Source organism: Mchenga conophoros, linkage group LG6 (genome assembly GCF_057382185.1).
Source record: "Mchenga conophoros isolate Kocher_MC1m ecotype Shallow Benthic linkage group LG6, M_conophoros_male_GT1.1, whole genome shotgun sequence".
Classification (NCBI taxonomy): domain Eukaryota; kingdom Metazoa; phylum Chordata; class Actinopteri; order Cichliformes; family Cichlidae; genus Mchenga; species Mchenga conophoros.
The window spans coordinates 2,822,823-2,842,944 of record NC_140531.1 but is presented as its reverse complement, the minus strand read 5'-3'; the positions used below and the strand labels follow the sequence as shown (position 1 = coordinate 2,842,944).

The window sequence follows — 20,122 nt, the reverse complement described above, 5'->3', positions numbered from 1 at the left end:
CAAGGCTCATGGAGGGGCCCCTGTGGAGGATGGCTGGCAGACATTGCTTGCCCAAGTTGCTCTGTGATGCAACCATCGGAGTATGTTGGATAGAACGCACTTAAAAACATGGGGAAAGGTCCTTGTCTGAATAGGTGAATGCTGTACTTAGTGCTCTGGGAGAGTCAGTCCGTTTATCATGTGCTTAATGTGGAAGTAGCAAAAACTGCAGTTCGGTATCATTCGATCTTGCCTACAAATGGGATTTTTTTAACCATTAGATATTTTAATATAAAACTGACCAAACTCTATGCCAATTTTAACATATTTTTCCCCATATATGGTAACGTGTCCCATGTCTCACTGAGAATAGATATGGATATGGTGCTAAATCCACTGCAGAAAGATGCTGAAAGTTTGTCTGGACAGGAGAAGGTCAGATCAGTTTATTTTCTCTCTGTCTCTCTCTTTCAAGATCTGCATTCAAGTCTAACTGTTCTTTTTCTCCTTTTAATCAAAGAAATTGTGCCAAAAATGTCTCCAATATAATGAGTGGTCCAATAGCCATTGAAATACACATCAATGTATTTGAGACATGGCCTTTTCTGAAGGACCCCGAGGAGTCAGCAGTCATAATACAGTCTGGTCTGTCAATCTCAGTGTTCCCTTCTCTGTGTCATATGTTAGCGTTTTTCCACCGTCTACCAGAGCACAGGAGTAGAATGTGTTGGTAATGCACTCATTCATACACGTACTGGAACTCATGAATATGAATGTACTTTTACATAGTCATCCTCAGAGCTATACTACATATCTAGTTCCTGCATGTTTATTTTTTGTTGGTGTGTTTGTGAGGGATAGGGACTTGCAGAGTCATACAATGTGAGTGGTAGAGACACAATTAGTAACACACATGTTCTATAGCAAGACTGCATGCGAGCCAGTACAGAAGCCTGATGTAGAAATAAGCACACGGTTCGATGTGTCGATATGATGACAAATAAATCTGTTATGTATTTATCCTAAAGAAGCACATTCAGCTCTAAGGGGCCACCTCAAAATCTCAAAGCACTATATTTTACCAGGCTTGTAGGAAATGTTCACCTGGAACCATTTTTGTTTCTGCAGCAGGTTTGCAGCAGATCCTCTGACTCTGCAGGTTTCAGCAAGACGATGTTAAATGTTAGCGATGCGTCTGTCTGAACTGCATGTCATTGTTTTTTACTGGGACACTCAACAGACATGGTTAATGGTGTGGTCACCAATCTGGCCAGTAATGCCAGTAAAATATACCTTATGCCTCGTGGATACTTTAATATAAAATGAAGCAAAGTCTATGTTAATTTTAAGAGATTTTTTTATGAGTCTTCAGTCATGCATATTACACATATAAATAGTGATCATGTATTTTCTATTATTAAAATTTCTATTAAGGTGTGTATTTTTTCTCAAATATTCAAGAGAAACATAAAATCATCCCAGTCTACTCTAAAGCATTGGGATAATAATCTGTGCATAAATTGCTGTTACGCTAATAATATATTTGCAATTTGTTTTCCACAGTAAACAGTTTATTGTTAGAAAATACTTTGGATTTTTTCTCACCTTCTATTACAGAAAATGGGACAGCTGCTAAAGTATTAATTATACACATTAGTCATCTTTTTCTCTAAATCATTAATAGACACAGGCATGATTTAGTAATAGCAATGCACTTTCAAGAATATTTTGTATGAGCTTTATGATTTTCAGAACAACTTTAACGACACACATGCTTGATATGCTTTTTTTTTCTTTCCATAAAGTTGAGTTGAAGTGTTTTGCTCATTTTCTTGCTGGGGGACTGGACGCGTTGGTTTCTCACACTAATGTATTTGTTTTTAGATTATCTGTGACTCTGCTAAATTGACTACTTACTTAGCATAACGAGCGAGCCATTAGCAAAGAGTATGGGTAAAACTATTATTATACGGGGTTATGTGAGTACCATAAACCAATCACAGCAGTTTGTTTGAAATTCTAGAAATTATTTTTCAATTTTATTTTCTGTTATTCCTGCAAACGTGATGCAGCAGTAATGAAAATATTTTACAGTCATAAGAAGAGTAATATTTAGAGCCATCTGCACATTTTTCCGAGATGATGGTAAACTTGTGGAGCCAAGATTCAAGATCTAAATCAGTGGTGCAGTTTACTTGGACTTGTTGCTTCTCCACCGATAAGCCTGTGACACAATACAATATCAGGTAGTAGCAGCGATGATACCAACATAACTTTTACATATCTGATGGGTGTACAATGAATGGAGATAGTAAGTTGAGCCGAAAGTCAGAGTTTTAATGTCACAAAGGTGTTGAACTTCTCACCAAGCTGCCATGGGGATTTATGCTGAACATATAATCTGGTAATCTGGTCCGAATGAGTTGAGAGAGGTAAAACCTGAACCCCAGGTGAAGATAACAGGTATCACAAGTGTTGTTATCAGTCAGACACTCAGACAGTCTCCTCAAAAGTCCTCTTCACACACAGTGAAGTTGCAGCTTGCTGGAAACGCATCTCCATCCAGTCAGGTGATGGGTTTTCTCTCTCTCTGATGCCGTTTGTCCACACTGCTGCTGCCTGCTCGGTCTTTCACTCAGGAGACTGCTTGTCTCTTGGGCTGCTGTCAACTGTTGATCTTCATGCCTGTGCTTCTGGAACTGCACTCCTTGTCTTCAAGCAGAGGTTAGCTTCTTTGGAGCTTGCTTTTCAGGATGAGGAACACAGTAGTGAAGCTGTAAACACAATTCAGCCAAAAACTGGGCCTGCGTGTTTCTAATGGTGTTAACCTATAATTTTCTTCCAACTGCTGCATGTGGAAAATTGATCCAGGTCTGCTCTTCACCTGCAAGTGACCAGAGATGGGCAGTAACGCGTTACTTTTTGTAATCCGATTACTTTTTTCAAGTAACAAGTAAACTAAGGGATTACTATTACAAAAATGGTTATTAGATTACCGTTACTTTCCTGTAGGAACGCTGCGTTACTGCGTTACTAAAACCGTGATTTTTTTTGCGAGAATGTCTCATGACAGTGACATAAGTGTGCGATGTTCGTGACAACAGCTGTGTGCGGCTATGTAAATATAGTATCTCCTCTCTCTGGTTTTTGAACTCTCCTTCTTAAAAACAGAAAGTGAGATTGTAGTTGTTTTAGGCTGAGAAACACCAAACACTCTTCATATTATCATTGCTTTGTTTTTTTCATCAACAACACAACTATTTTCTTTCTTTTGTGTCCACTGGGGTAGAAGGTGACCTGCAGAATCACCTCTTCCCCACTTGGAGACAATTCTCACACACACACTTTCACACCTCTCTGTGGCTCACACACACAGTGACGTCAGACACATTCACCTGCTTTGCGCACAATTTCACTTCTTTCCTTCCTGCAATGATCTACAAACTACGTGCTGCCCGGTGAATACTTTGCAATGTATTCCATCCCCTGTCAAGGCAGACTTACTCAGTTTATTCCCCATTACAAGACAACAATCAGCCACACGCAAACCACGTCTGGTCCGCATTCACTCACACGCGCGTTCACACACAAAACAGGCACCAACGAGAGCTCGATCCTCCTTGCATATTGGTGAAGAAACCGAACACTCAACGCCTTCAGGGGCTTATTGGGAAAACAGTTCACACAATACACATCACAGCAAAAGCACCTCCCTGTGTGTGTGTGTGTGTGTGTGTGTGTGTGTGTGTGTGTGTGTGTGTGTGTGTGTGTGTGTGTGTGTTTGTGTTTGTGTTTGGGGGTGCGTTTGTGTGACCTCTTGCCCACAAAGGGGGCATAAAAGCAGGAAGCTTACTAAACAAGAAAACAGAACCCTCACATAGGATTCTTTATACAACCTCATTAAGGAAGTGCCTTCTATCTAACATTCACACACATTCATACTCCAGTGGACACATTGGAGAGCTACTGTTGTATATTATCTTCAACTGACAGACAGGAACATATATGAAAAAGACCTGACTGACTACTTTATCAGGCATGCACAGGATCCAATTCCCCAAATGCGATTTGTAAAATCAAAATTTTACAAAAATGAAAATTTTACAAATGACATTTGTCATTTGTCACACTTGGGGTGGCTGTAGCTCAGGAAGTAGAACAGAACTCTGCATGGGCAGCAACTATTACAAGTGTTGCAAATTGCATTTAAAAAGGAAAAGTTTTTTATTTTTTGTATTGTGCTCAATACAAAAAATTGATGGAATTAAATATGAGTCTTGGAACGAAAGTGTTTCCTCTTTGCATCTTTCATTAAGATTAAGGTTTTGGCCAGTGTACCAGTGACTTTGCTGCACTATGCAGGCCTTGACTCACAAAGACATCTTATGATGATCATAGCGCATGAATATGATGAGGACACACAATCCAAAAATGACAATGAGAAAAACACTAATGGTAGATGTCGCAAGTCAAACCTAAAAGCAAAATGACAAGATCTACCATGTCTTATTTCACACACACATTTAGATTTGCATGTTTTTTCTTAAATATCTTGCAAAATGAAAATACATCAGTTAGACATGCAATTTAAATTATCCATTAATCCATCTATTTTGTCCTGTTTATTTGGGGTTGGGTTCTGGGCACAGTTGCTTAAGCAAAGACTCCTCTCTCTCTCCCTAACCACTTCCTCCAGCTTATTCAGGGAACACAGAGAGGTCAGCCAAGAGATGTAATCTCTCCCATGTGTCCTGGGTCTGCCTCAGGGCTTCCTTCCAGTCAATCATACCCAAAACACCTCACCCAGGAGCCACTCAACTCAAACTCGAGAGCTTTGTTTTCATGCTCTCTCTTTACCACAACGGACGGATGCAGTGTCCACAGACACAAAGCCAATCCATCTGTCAATCTTCTAATTATTTCTCCCCTCACTTGTGAACATGACCCTGAGATATTTATATTCTACTCCACTTGGGGCAGTAACTTGTCCCTGACCCAGTGCAGACACCCTTTTCCAGCTGAGAACCATGGTCTCATATTTAGAGGTGCTGAGTCTCTTTCTTGCCGCTTCACACTTGGCTATGAACTGCTTTAGCATGAGCTTAGGACCACTATCTGATGAAGCCAACAGAGCTACAATGTCTGCAAAAACAGAGATGAGATTCTGAGGCCACCACAGTGGAAGGCTTCCTCCATTAGGCTACACCTAGAAATTCTGTCGATGAAAACTATGAACACAGTGGTGACAAACAGCAGCCATGGCAGAGTCCAACACGCACTAAGAATGAGCCTGACTGACTGCCAGCAATGTGGAACAAGCTTCTGCAAGGAGGCTCAAATGGCTCATACCAATGGGCCAGACATTGCTATGAGCCCCAAAGCACCTCCTACAGGATACTCCATGTGGTGTGGTCAGATACCTTCACCAAGTCCACAAAACACACAGGTTGGGCAAATTCCCATGCACTGTCAAATATTTTTGATAGCATAAAGAGCTGGCTAGTGTTACATGACCAGGACGAAAACCGCATTGTTCCTCCTGTAAGCTCAGTTCGACTAACGGACGAACTCTCCGCTGAAGTACTCTGGCATAGACATTCTCATGGGGACAGAAAAGTCTGATTCCCCTGTTGTTGGAGCCCACCCTCTGGTCCCTCTTTTTAAATATGGGGACCTACAACGCGGGTCTCGCCACTGGCGATTTGAGCGCCTACAAAGCGGCCTCATATGGCGTGCAGTGGAACGAGTCCGACTTATTGCTGACAATGCGAACCAAGCTCTTGCAACGGTTGTATAGGGATCGGATGGCCTGTAGCAGTGGGCCAGACACCCCATACTCCCGCAGCACCTCCCACAGGACACCCCGAGGGACACGGTCGAATGCCTTCTCCAAGTCCACAAAACACATGTAGACTGGTTGGGCAAACTCCCATGCGTCCTCAAGTATCCTTGAGATGATAAAGAGCTGGTCCAGTGTTCTGTGACCAAGACGAAAACCGCATTGTTCCTCCTGTATCCGAGGTTCGACTAGCGGACGAACTCTCCTTTCTAGCACCCTGGCATAGACTTTCCCAGGGAGGCTGAGGAGTGTGATATCCCTGTAGTTGGAACACACCCTCCGGTCCCCCTTCTTAAAGATGGGGACCACCACCCCGGTATGCCAGTCCACGGGTACTGCCCCTGATCTCCACGCAACATTGTAAAGTCGTGTCAACCAGGACAGCCCTACAACATCCAGAGCCTTCAGGAACTCGGGGCGGACCTCATCCACACCAGGGGCTCTGCCACCAAGAAGTTGTTTAACTGCCTCAGTGACCTCGCCCCCAGAAATTGGCGGGTCATCCCCTCATCCCCAGACTCTGCTTCCTCCTCAGAAGACGTGTCAGTGGGATTAAGGAGGTCCTCGAAGTATTCCTTCCACCGCCTGACAATTTTCTCAGTCAAAGTCAGCAGCGCTCCACCAGCACTATACACAGTGCAGGTAGAGCACCGCTTTCCCCTCCTGAGACACCTGACTGTTTGCCAGAATCTCTTCGAGGCAGTCCGAAAGTCTTTTTCCATGGCCTCTTTGAACTCCTCCCACACCCGAGTGTGAACACTCTTATTTTTGAACAAGGTGTTCGTTATGGCCAAACTGTGATTTGCACAGAAGTCCAATAACAAAACACCACTCGGGTTCAGATCAGGGAGGCCGTTCCTCCCAATCACGCCCCTCCAGGTCTCACTGTCATTACCCACATGAGCATTGAAGTCTCCCAGTAGGATAACAGAGTCTCCAGGTGGAGCACCTTCCAGCACCCCACCCAGGGACTCTAAGAAGGCTGGGTACTCTGAACTGCCACTCGGCTCATAAGCACAGATGACAGTCAGGACCCATTTCCCGACCCTAAGGCGCAGGGAACAAACCCTCTCATCCACCAGGAAGATCCCCAACGTACCGGCAGCAAGCCGGCAAGCTGCAGCAAGCTGCCTCTCACCAGGGGCAACTCCAGACTGAGACAGAGTCCAGCCCCTCTCCAAGAGCCCAAGCCATGCATAGAGGTGAGTCCGACTATATCTAGCCAGTACCTCTCAACCTCACGCCCTAACTCAAGCTTCTTTCCCAGAGAGGTGACATTCCATGTCCCAATTGCCAGTCTTGGTAGCCGGGGATCAGTCCGCCAGGGCCTCCACTCCTGGCCACCACCCAGCACACAATGCACCCGACCCCTACGGCGCCTCCTGCAGGTGGTGGGCCTGCGGGAAGATGGGCCCATGTCCCCTTTTCGGGCTGTGCCTGGCCGGGCCCCATGGACTAAGGCCCAGCCACCAGACGCTCGCCCTCAGGCACCCGCCGCGGGCCTGGCTCCAGGGCGGGGCGCCGGTAACCCTATCCCGGGCAGGGTAAACTGTTCCCTCTATGTTTTTCTCATAAGGGTCTTCTCAATCGCTCTTTGTCTGGTCCCTCACCCAGGACCAATTTGCAATGGGAGACCCTACCAGGGGGCTATTTTGTCTATTTTGTAAAATGTTTAGATTGTCTATTCTTATTTAATTCACTTAATGTAGAGAATATACCTGCTTGCAGCATACAATGCTACTACTGTACATTCACCTAATGTATATAATAGATAATGTCCCCCGACTTTTTTGACCCTCTGCGATCCATATCCGATCATGGTACAAGAGTGTGAACAGCACAAATCTGATATTTTCAAATCCGATCTGGGTCACTTTCGTATGTGGTACTGAATCCCATACATATCTGATATTTTAGAAAGCGACTGTTGTTTGAATGGTCATGTTGCATTAAATCTTTTACGTCACTGACACAAGACAGACGCCAACTATCAGTACCGGAGAAGCGCCTGAGAAGACATCGTGAACGTTTCCTGGCCATCCCGTGTAGATGTTAGTGAAACTGTTTGGAAGACAACGTTGGAGAAACGTGAACATTTTATTTGTACTGTATAATCTGCAGATTCTGACAGAAATCTGCAACTATCCTTTGAAGCACCGCTCCTCTCTAAAACAGCAATAAGGATAAATATTAGGCCATATGTAAATAACAAAATAACTTGAAGCAAAATTGGGAAACGTAAAGTCTGAAACAACTATTTATATTAACGGCCATCAGTCGAACAATACTGTTTGGTCTGGGTCTAAACAGAGCGCATTGTGTGTGATGTTTTCTTTTTCTTTTGCTCAGGTCACTTTGAGGGTTCACACTAGAGCGCGTTTGCTGTCACATTTTATTTGTAGTGTGAACAAGCAAACAAAAAAATCGGATTTGATCAAAAACTCGGAATTGAGTATTAGGACCTGCAGTATGAACGTAGCCTAAGAATCTTGAGTACTCTGAACTGTTGTGCGACCCATATGCAGAAGCATCACTCAGTTGCTTCTGCATATGGGTCGTGCCGTTCCTCTATCCAAAGGCACAGGGACACAATCCTTTCATCCTTTGGCAAAAAACCCAAATTTACAGGCAGCAAACCAAGGGGAACCACCCCTGCCCACCACGTCTCATTGAGGGCAAGTCCAAATTGGAAACTTGACTTCTTGACTTCTGTGGGTGGTGGGCCTGCAGGTGGGTGGGTGGATATAGTTTCTTTGGGCCCTATGGGGTAAGGCTTGGCCACAAGGCCCTCTACATCAAGCTCCCACCATAGGCATGGTCCCAGTAACGCCATCCCAGGCAGGTTACGCAGTTCCCTTGCTTTTTCACCACTCATGTCTGGGAATTCACCCAGGACCAAATTGCCTTGGGAGACCCTAACAGCCCCCCCAACACCATAGCCCCTGGGGCACATAAACCTCTCCACCACAGTAAGGTGGCAATTCATGGAGGAGTAATTTAAATTAATGAGGACTTTCCACTTGATCAAGACCTTAGCCAATTTATTTCAGTGCATCTGAAAGGCAAAGACACTGCTAAGCTTTTTCTTAGTATTCCTTGTAACTGTCAAACTGTCTCACATTTTCCTAACAATGTAGCAATTAACTTTTAGGTGCTGAATTCCAGGGTGCAGTAACAGTGCATTGAAGGGGAAAACTAAATAACCACTAATGCCTTAAAGGTATTATGTTTGTTTGCTCACACCTTTAGTCCCATAGCATGTGTATGTACATGTCACATGCAAGTGTCCTATTTGGCAAGACATCTTCTATGCTTGAAGTAAAGACAGAGAAAGAGAGAGAAAGCAACACAACTTCAGATGGATGACACTGGCTTGTCTTAACACCTGCAATAATATAAACCTGTCTTTGTCTGTGTGTGCTTGTGTCACACGTATACACAGTAAGAGTGCATGTTCACTTTCACAGCTTTTGAATACTATTGTGTTTGTGTGCATGAGTGAGAGAGGAGAATTTGTGCACAAGCATAAGCATATGAGCTTAACTTTTAGTCAAAGCTACCCTCAAGCCAGACACACACTGACATACATACTGACAGTGGCACAGAGTGAGGTTTTGCTTGAATGCACACCTGTCCTTTCACTCTATGGAACACAGCACACAGCCTGACCACAGGCCACGCCATGTATGTATATGTGCATGTGTTGTAAAAAGGCCTTCTGGGCATTCATGGACAAAGACAACTCCTCACAGGCCAAAAGTCCTATACAACATCCTTATTCTCTTTCTGTGCATCACTTTATTTTTTGTTTGTTTTTTTATATATCCAGTTTAACCTTTTGGTCGCTCTTTTTTTGACTCTATTTACACTCTGATTTTATCTTTCTTGTTCCAGACAACTTCCTTTCCTTCTCTTTCTTTTGACCGATAGGAGGAATAAATCTGCATGACTTTCCTTCAGAAATGTCCCAAGATGTGGCGTGTCATTGTGTCAGCTAGTCAAATGTTGGTGTGTCAGAGTGTGTCTCAATGTTTGCATGCGTGTATGTGTGTGCACGGATAAGGGCCTGTGTACTCATACAGGGTTCTATGAAGCTCAGTTTTGACAGTGCTTAAACAGCACACAGGTGGAGTGGTTAGCACTGCCACTTCACAGTCCAAAGATGTGCATTTTAGGTTAATTGGTGCTTCTAAATTGTTCTAATGGACTGCATGTACAGGGTGGGCCATTTATATAGATACACCGTAATAAAATGGGAATGGTTGGTGATATTAAAGTCCTGTTTGTGGTACGTTAGTATATGTGAGGGGCAAACTCTTCAAGATGGGTGGTGACCATGGTGGCCATTTAGAAGTCGGCCATCTTGGATACAACTTTTGTTTTTTCAATAGGAAGAGGGCCATGTGACACATCAAACTTATTGGTAATGTCAGAAGAAAAACAATGGTGTGCTTGGTTTCAACGTAACTTTATTCTTTCATGAGTTATTTAACTTTAACTTTCTGACCACTTATAAAATGTGTTCAATGTGCTTCCCATTGTGTTGGATTGTCAATGCAACCCTCTTCTCCCACTCTTCACACACTGATAGCAACACCACAGGAGAAATGCCAGCACAGGCATCCAGTTTCCATAGTTTCAGGTGCTGCACATCTCGTATCTTCACACCATAGACAATTGCCTTCAGATGACCCCAAAGATAAAAGTCTAAGGGGGTCAGATCAGGAGACCTTGAGGGCCATTCAACTGGCCCACGACGATCAATCCACTTTCCAGGAAACTGTTCATCTAGGAATGCTTGGACCTGGCACCCATAATGTGGTGGTGCACCATCTTGCTGGAAAAACTCAGGGAATGTGCCAGCTTCAGTGCATAAAGAGGGAAGCACATCATCATGTAGCAATTTCAAATATCCAGTGGCCTTGAGGTTTCCACTGATGAAGAATGGACCCACTATCGTTGTGCCCCATATACCACACCAAACCATTACTTTTGTTGTTCCAACAGTCTTGGAGGGATCCATCCAATGTGGGTTAGTTTCAGACCAATAGCGGTGGTTTTGTTTGTTAACTTCACCATTCACATAAAGGTTTGCCTCATCACTGAACAAAATCTTCTGCGTGAACTGAGGGTCCTGTTCAAATTTTTGTTTTGCCCATTCTGCAAATTCTGTGCGCCAATCTGGGTCATCCTCGATGAGATGCTGCAGTAGCTGGAGTTTGTAAGGGTGCCATTTGTGAGTAGCTAAGATCCGCCAAAGGATGTTCGCCTAATGCCACTCTCCAGTGACATGCGGCGAGTGCTACGCTGTGGGCTCTTGCTGAATGAAGCTAGGACAGCCACTGATGTTTCTTCATTAGTGACAGTTTTCTTGCGTCTACATTTTGGCAAATCCAACACTGAACCAATTTCACGAAACTTAGCAAGCAGTTTGCTGACTGTAGCATGGGAGATGGGTGGTCTCGTAGGGCGTCTTGCATTGAAATTTGCTACAATGACCCGGTTACTGCGTTCACCAGATATCAACACAATTTCAATCCGCTCCTCACGTGTTAACCTCTTCAACATGTCAATGGCTGTGAACAAAGAGAAACTTGTAAATAACTCATGAAAGAATAAAGTTACATTGAAACCAAGCACACCATTGTTTTTCTTGTGACATTACCAATAGGTTTGATGTGTCACATGGCCCTCTTCCAATTGAAAAAACAAAAGTTGTATCCAAGATGGCCGACTTCTAAATGGCCACCATGGTCACCACCTATCTTGAGGAGTTTGCCCCTCACATATACTAATGTGCCACAAACAGGACTTTAACATCACCAACCATTCCCATTTTATTATGGTGTATCCATATAAATGGCCCACCCTGTATATTGAATCAAATGATGTATGAATTTCAGGTTAAAATTGCAGTTTGTGGTCTAAAGTTCTTTCATTTCAAACGTAGAATTTATAAGAAATGTTAAAGTACTTTACAGTCATGTTAAACTCCAGGCTTAACTGGATTCCTTAGTAAATAAGGAAACAAACTACTTACCAGCCATTGAAAACGAGATGGCATTCAGTTTAACAAGCTATGCTGTTGTCATGTAAATCCTTTGACATGCCAAATTTTTGGCTAGATAGTCTTTGAAAGCATACACCAGATCTCATTACTGGAAATTCCTACTTTAGTTTGTGATTTTTTTTAAATAGTAATATTTTCAACAAATCTGATTTATAGTGAGTCTAAAAATATGTTTGCAGATTTACATTTTGGCTGATTCTGACTGATTTTTGTCACAGAATGTTCAGGATGTTGAAGTACCCTATCACAATTGCCTCATGAGTTATATTTCGCTGCTGCTGTTGCTTGTTACACTTAGCAATTGTCCTAAAAGGAGGCGAAATACATTATCTTGCCTTTTTCATGAACTTTTTCATATCACCTAAAGAGCCTTGGGATAACCAAATGAAAAGTTATGTCATTAATTAAAGAAAATGTAACTCGTTTCATTGGAATATACCCGTTCCAGCAGCAGTGGTTTTAGCTAACATCTGTTTTTGCATTGATTGGTGGTTATTTCAAATATCTTTACACTGGCTCAAGTTCAACAAGTGCAGTAAAATTGTATAAGCTGTCAGTCATTAGGCATGATAAATGCCTCAGGCTACAACCTACATTTTCAGGTCTGTGTAAAGCTGCTGTATCGTGGCCTGTGATATATACAGGACATAAAACTTTTAGTAAAGCACTTCTGTCAATTGTGATGGGTGATTTCAGTTTCTCAGTCTTTGGCAGAAATAATAAATGTAGTGACTACATGTTTCTTTTTACATTAGTGGATATGATACGTTACACTCTGATAAGACATACCTCTATAGAAACCTATCTCAGTACACAGTGTTAAATTTACTGAAAAATGAGATCTCATAAGGCTTTTTTGTTTTATTGATTGTTTGCTTGTTTCGCCTTTAGACATGGGTTTTAGGTGTTACATGGTTCCATAATTCATTTTGTATTTTTATTTTAGACTAATTATTATTAAATGTACACTTATGTCTCCTGCAGGTTCTGTTTACTCAGTTGTTTTTACTTAAATGAGTTGATTTGTTACCTAAAATAAATCAATTTTAAGTTAAGTTACAGCTTTTATTTTGTACATCAGCTCCCAGTGTAGCTTATTAGCAAATTTAGTTTTACCTTTTCTAAAACAAAATGTATAACACCCAAGAATTACAACAATGCCATCAGAAACAACAGGACAAGCTATTACCCCTCTCAAAATACTTGTCAACGTAACATCAATATATATGCCCTTATGCTTCTAGGTAGTTGAAGACATTTATGGACTGTTTATGTATCATTATATCATGCAACATTTCTGAAGTACACACACTTCTGTTTTTATCTTTTCAGGTTTTGTTTTTTCCTTTTTTTTGAATCTGTGATATTTGACGAAATTCAAAATCCTCATAGCCTGATGTAAAAAATACCTACTGGCTTGCCCTTGGGTATTTTGCTAAAGGCACTATATGTTATAAGGTAAAGAGCCTAGAATAATACAGAGTAAATACCAAAAACTCCAACCCCAACCCTATGAGTGAAACCTTCGGCAGAACCAGGCCAATGATGACGGAACAGTTACCTCTTAGGGCTGTGGAAGAGACTGAGATTAAGATTAAATGAATGATTAAATGGCAGACCGGGGTGGTGGTCCCCATCTTTAAGAAGGGGGACCGGAGGGTGTGTTCCAACTACAGGGATATCACACTCCTCAGCCTCCCTGGGAAAGTCTATGCCAGGGTGCTGGAAAGGAGAGTTCGTCCGCTAGTCGAACCTTGGATACAGGAGGAACAATGCGGTTTTCGTCCTGGTCACGGAACACTGGACCAGCTCTTTATCCTCTCGAGGATACTTGAGGGTGCATGGGAGTTTGCCCAACCAGTCTACATGTGTTTTGTGGACTTGGAGAAGGACTTGGAGAAGGCATTCTCCCACAGGACACCCTCGGGGTGTCCTGTGGGAGGTGTTGCGGGAGTATGGGGTGTCTGGCCCATTGCTACGGGCCATTCGATCCCTATACAACTGTTGCAAGAGCTTGGTTCGCATAGCCGGCAATAAGTCGGACTCGTTCCCGGTGGGTGATGGGCTCCGCCAGGGCTGCCCTTTGTCTCCGGTTCTGTTCATAATTTTTATGGACAGGATTTCTAGGCGCAGCCAAGTGGCGGAGGGCTTTCGCTTTGGTGGCCTCAGAATCTCATCTCTGATTTTTGCGGATGATGTGGTTCTGTTGGCTTCATCGGGTGAGGGCCTCCAGCTCACACTGGAACGGTTCGCAGCCAAGTGTGAAGCAGCGGGAATGAGGATCAGCACCTCCAAATCTGAGGCCATGGTTCTCAACCAGAAAAGGGTGGAGTGCCCACTCCGCGTCGGGGATGAGTTCCTGCTCCAAGTGGAGGAGTTTAAGTATCTCGGGGTCTTGTTCGCGAGTGATGGGAGAAGGGAGCCGGAGATCGACAGACGGATTGGGGCTGCAGCTGCAGTAATGCAGACGCTGCACCGGTCCGTCGTGGTGATGAGGGAGCTGAGTGTAAAAGCGAAGCTCTCAATTTACCGGTTGATCTACGTCCCTACCCTCACCTATGGCCACGAGCTGTGGGTAGTGACCGAAAGAACGAGATCGCGGATACAAGCGGCAGAAATGAGCTTCCTCCGAAGGGTGGCTGGCCTCTCCCTTAGAGATCGGGTGAGAAGTTCGGCCATCCGGGAGGAGTTCAGAGTAGAGCCGCTGCTGCTCCACATCGAAAGGAGCCAGCTGAGGTGGTTCGGGCATCTGACAAGGATGCCCCCTGGGCGCCTCCTGGGTGAGGTGTTCCAGGCATGTCCCACTGGGAGGAGGCCCCGGGGCAGACCCAGGACACGCTGGAGAGATTATATCTCTCGGCTGGCCTGGGAACGCCTTGGTGTTCCCCCGGATAAGCTGGAGGAGGTGGCTGGGGAGAGGGAGGTCTGGGCCTCTTTGCTTAGGCTGCTGCCCCCGCGACCCAGCCTCGGATAAAGCGGATGAAGATGGATGGATGGATGAATGATTAAATGCAGAGTGGTGTTTATCACATCATATTCATGTCATAATGCCCATAGTATGATACGAGCATTACATAATGACGTGCAAGTAAGTACTCTGTGGAAGACTGGGAGGAACATTTTTCCTGAAGAAAGATCCACAGCATGTCTTTATCCTGTCTTCCTTCTCTCACCCCAACCAATCACAGCAGATGGCCCCGCCCCTCCCTGAGCTTGGTGCTGCCGGAGGTTTCTTCCTGTTAAAAGGGAGTTTTTCCTTCCCACTGTCGCCAAAGTGCTTGCTCATAGGGGGTCATCTGATTGTTGGGTTTTTCTCTGTATGTATTATTGTAGAGTCTACCTTACAATATAAAGCACCTTTAGGCGACTGTTGTTGTGATTTGGTGCTATATGAATAAAACTGAATTGCATTGAAAGATCGGAAAAAATAAAAAAATAAATAAAGACTTTGGCCTAGTCAAAGTTCTGACCTGAACCTGATTGAGATGCTGCAGCATGACTTTTAAAATGCAGCTCATGCTTGAAAACCCTCCAGTGTGCCTGAGTTACAACAATTCTGCAAAGATGAGTGGGCCAAAATTCCTTCACAGACTCATTTATTTATTTATTTATCGTTATAGCAAATGCTTGATTGCAGTTGTTGCTGCTAAAGGTGGACCAACAAGTTATTGGATTTAGGGGGCAATCACGTTTTCACACAGGGGCATATAGGTATAGATTGTTTCCCCCTTAATAACAAACACCTTCAATTAGAAACTGCATTTTATGTTTACAGGTGTTATTGTTGTCTTATATTGAATTTTCTTTGGATGATCTGGAACATTTCAGTGTGACAAACATACAAAAAAAGAAGAAAACAGGAAAGGGGCAAACCACTTTTTTTTACACCACTGTAGGTAGGTGGGCCTGCACTGAATGGACATGGCCTCTAAGTCCTGTGAGGAGTGACTGTCTATAATTCTGCTGTTATGGCACCAGTCCTGGAGTCCATAAACACAGAGGTCCCACCCCTTCTCTTACTGGAATATTTGTTGCGGTCCTGGCGGTATCAGGATTTGCAGATGAAGCCAGAATTCTGTTGCAATCAGTAGACAACACTCCCGGACAAGATGGTTATAGTAAATCTCTAATTGTAGCTCCTGTGTTTTATTTGTGAGGATCCTGATGTTGGTGAGAAAGAATGATGGGAGCAGGGATTCATGTTGTTGTTTCGCAGCTGGATGCGGAAGCCAGCTCTGCAGCCCTACGTTTGTTTCCTCTCCCTGCACTGTCTGTGTCATTTACTGCTCCGAACAACAATACTCTGTGATGTTTGTTTGTGTTGAAGTCTAAAAACAAAAGAAGCCTGAGATTGTCCTGTGTGCAGAAATAAAAGTTATTTAACATATATTTTTATTTTCATTAAGTGGTAGCTTTTGTGAGAGAATTCTGACCAGAGTGAGACGCTGACACACAGAATGAAAGCAGACCTTTTTCTGTCCTGCTACTATTGCTAATTATTGAATCCAGCAAACGCTCATCTCTTTTATCCATATGTTCAACTTTGGCATCTTTTCAGTGTTACATGAATACTTTTACACGGTGAGTTTCTGTTGAGTCCTCATGACTTTAACATCCCTCTAACTATCACTGCAGTCTACTATTACAGAGAACAAAACAGCCTCCTGGAGCCAGAGGATTATCTCAGGAAATAACTGGGCAACTCAAGCTTGGACCAGAACCAAATGTCAGAACTTATTTTCTGTAGCACTTGACATTTATTTAACACACCATTACTGCATTATTAGCATTCCTGTAAAAGCCAATTCTGCCAAAATTATCTGATAAAGATACCTGCATACAATAAATATTAAGGCTAAACTCTCGTAATTATTTAAGATCTTCCTGTTCAGCCTCACTTAGTAGTTTACCTGCTGATCACAAAATTATAAAAAAGAATTATATAAATATCTAAAAACAAGCAAAACACTATTGGCCACAAACAAACTCATATCATCCTCTAAATAAAGAAACAGCTAAGAAATAAAGTCACTGATATCTATCTGTCTAAAAATATTCCAAAGGCTTCGGGACTCAAACAAACGATGGTGAGAGCCCGTACTCACAAATAGACAAAATATAATCCACTTTATTGGCCAAGCATGTGTACACATACAAGGAAGTGGGCTGTTTTTTCTTTGCTATCAGCGTAAGTATTTAATGTACGTAATCAAGTTAAGTGATGGTTGCTATCTTTTGTCATTCTTTTTTTTTAAATCTGAAAACCTCGATTTTAAAATGATTCCACAAAACTAGAACACAAAATATGCATGATGTAATAAAATGCAATGCAGCAGCCCTACACCATGTAACAACCACATCAAATGTTCTGTGTGTTGGATTTTTTTAGTTGTTGGTGTATTTCAAGCTAGTTCTACACTCTGTTTTAAACAGAGTTGTACTGGATAAATATTTTTAATATTGTGTTCATGTTAAGTTTAAGTCCATTCATTATTTAGATTAATTAATTAAATAATTAATATAAGTAAAGTATTTAATGCAGGACTTGTGTATTGGATTGTAGTTTAAATAAAACATGTTACAATTATTTGACACAATATTCAAGAAAAAGACAAAAATTAAAAAGTATTTTGCTTTGCTTAAATTTCTAACTTATGTATGTTTACTTATTTACAATATTGCAGCAAAAATATATAGTAGTTCAATGACATGCTACAAACTTTGACCCCAGTAAACGCACAAACACTCTTCACTGCATAATGAAGCTGTAGTGATTTTGTTACAGTTTTCTGTCTACATCGACTCTCTCTTGCTGAAACTGAGATCAAAGCTACGAGATTTTTTTTTTTTTTTTTACATACACTGTTCAGCGTATATGCAGCCTGTAGACACAGAGCTGGTTGGAAACAGTGTTTCTCGTAACTGCAAATCATTCATAGTATCAGCTGTATGAGATCTACACTGATGGCAGCAATAATGATCACTTTCCAAATCATGCTCAGCTCCAAAATTTTGCAAAGAATACAGAAATGCAGTAACAGGTTTGGTGATGTACAAGCAGATGGGTTTCTCTGGACTTTTAATATTTTTGGTATTATATATATATATATATATATATATATATATATATATATATATATGTGTGTGTGTGTGTGTGTGTGTGTGTGTGTGTGTGTGTGTGTGTGTGTGTATTGCAGTGTATGCGTCATAGTCCTCTGTAAGGCAGCTAACTTCACCTACAAACGGCATAATTTGTACGTTTGTAGGTGAAGTTTTTTTTTCTTGCAGTGCTAAATTTTAAACATGGGTAGGCTTTGAAACTCCGGCAATTTAAAGATTATCCAGCGGTTCCTAGATTTCATTTCTCTATATAAAGTGTCCATCTCTATATAGTTTTTAATGTCTATTCATATAGTTTGAATGTTAACATTGTGACTGTAACGATATGAGCATGGTAGCGTGCTCAGCTTCCATCTTCTAAACTGAATTATTATTATTATTATTTAAGGCAACAGCACCGTAATTGAGTGTCTAAGCCTCCTTGTGATGCTCATGCTCACCCCTCCATCACCTGTTACAGTTCAGTTGTGGCACACAATGACAGCTACCCCCTCCCTCCATGCAGCCCCATTTATATCTAAGCGCGTCCGCACACACACACACACACACACTGAGAGTGACTCGCGCACACGCGGACGCCGGCACACCGGTAGAGACGTCAGGATTGGACGCAGCAGGGGATCCCCAGCATTCCATTTCTGCCTCGCTTGGCGTATCATCATCTTTTACCGGGAGGAGATGAGCTCGCGCCGGTTCACACTCGCGGAGGGACGCAGAGGTAGCAGCTGCAGAGGACAGTCTTGTTTCTCCGTTTCACTGGAGCTTGCTCTTCCACTCTCTTTCTCTCTTGTAATAGCTTCCCCATTCTGTGCAACAAACTGTCTGTATTGTAGCTGTCGCGTGCACTGGCCGCCGGGTCAGCGCGAGGAAACAGCGGGGAGCAGAGGGGGAAAGGTGTTTCACCTGCTAGTTGATGTTTTGAAAAGAAAAGGACGTTCGGAATAAAACAGCCACCTCAGATGAACTCTTTGTTAGTTTAGAACAGAAGAGCCCGTCGCTCCGTCACTTGGTTTTTTCGCATAGATCTTCTGACATTCAGGCGCGCCTTGCTGCTGGTTTAGACACAGCACCATCGTGCCTCTGTGGGTCGCACGGCGTTTCCTTTTATTACTTAAAATCACAAACAGCGTGGAAAAAGGCGAGATAGTTCCCCGGCCCCCGCAGATTCAACAAAGTAGTGAAATGGTTGGTGCGATGCCTGTAGTTTTCTTAATGATGATTTCCTTTAAATGCTGGGTTCAGCATTAGGATAGAAGAGACGATAGAAAGTGGAAGTTTTTGCCCTTTTTTCCTCAAGTCCAACAAAGCGGCTGCTGCTGTTGTCATAATCTAGAAGAGGAGGACCCCCCAACCCCCCATAGGACGAACAGGTAGGACAGCCCCGATCCCATACCCACTGCCTAGCATGCACATATGTAAAATCCTTTTCTTACATCTGTGGCGTGGATCCCATTCTCATCTCAGTTGCTCGTGTGAAACACTGTTTCACTTTTTTTCGTCAGTGCGGCACAAAGAATAACAATCAAACCCCACGTGCCTAATACAGTTGGAACTTTTCTAATTGGCTGGCTTGGTTTCCCCTCCGTCGTGTACAGTGAGCTGAGCGGAGCCGCTCTAAAAGTTGGTTGAACCGCTTTTCGCCCTGCGCTTTTAAACCAGTTATACGCCGAATGGTGTCAGATGTAGCGGAGAAAAAACTACATTTAAATCATTTCTTTATTAACTGCGCCAGTGACGGTCCTTTCTAATAAATGCAGTGTTGTGAATGAACAGCATACCGTGCTTACTTGAGGACTGAAGTATTGTATACTAAAATAAAAGACAAATAATAGCAGTTAAATGTTTACTGTATCTTTGCTATTTTTATGATATGTTGGGGCACATTTGGGGTTGAAAATAGCTTGGTTTGGTTGAACAAAATAAAATTTAAAAAACGCAAACTCCAAATAATTCATGAAGAAAAACACATCAATCTGAGTAACACGGGACTGAGAAGTCTTTGTGTCGGGTTTTCACAGGCATCTCCTTCAGTCTTAAACCAAACTCCAGCTGGATTCAGTGCGTTTCCACGAGTGATATTAATATTATATTATTCTTTATTATACATCTTAGAG

The 20,122-nt window shown here is 42.7% G+C and overlaps 1 protein-coding gene across 2 annotated transcripts in view; it reads left to right on the top strand.

The window, feature by feature from the left end:
- The window catches only part of tenm3 (teneurin transmembrane protein 3), an 810,020-nt gene that overhangs the window by 447,611 nt on the left and 342,287 nt on the right, over positions 1-20,122 (top strand). The window contains exon 1 of one of the 2 annotated variants that reach the window (XM_085275828.1): positions 18,691-19,378. The exons of the other annotated variant lie outside the window; for it this stretch is intronic. The gene's annotated coding sequence lies outside the window, so the exon portion shown is untranslated. Of the gene's footprint in view, positions 1-18,690; positions 19,379-20,122 lie in introns of those variants that run through there. 2 annotated transcript variants of the gene reach the window in all.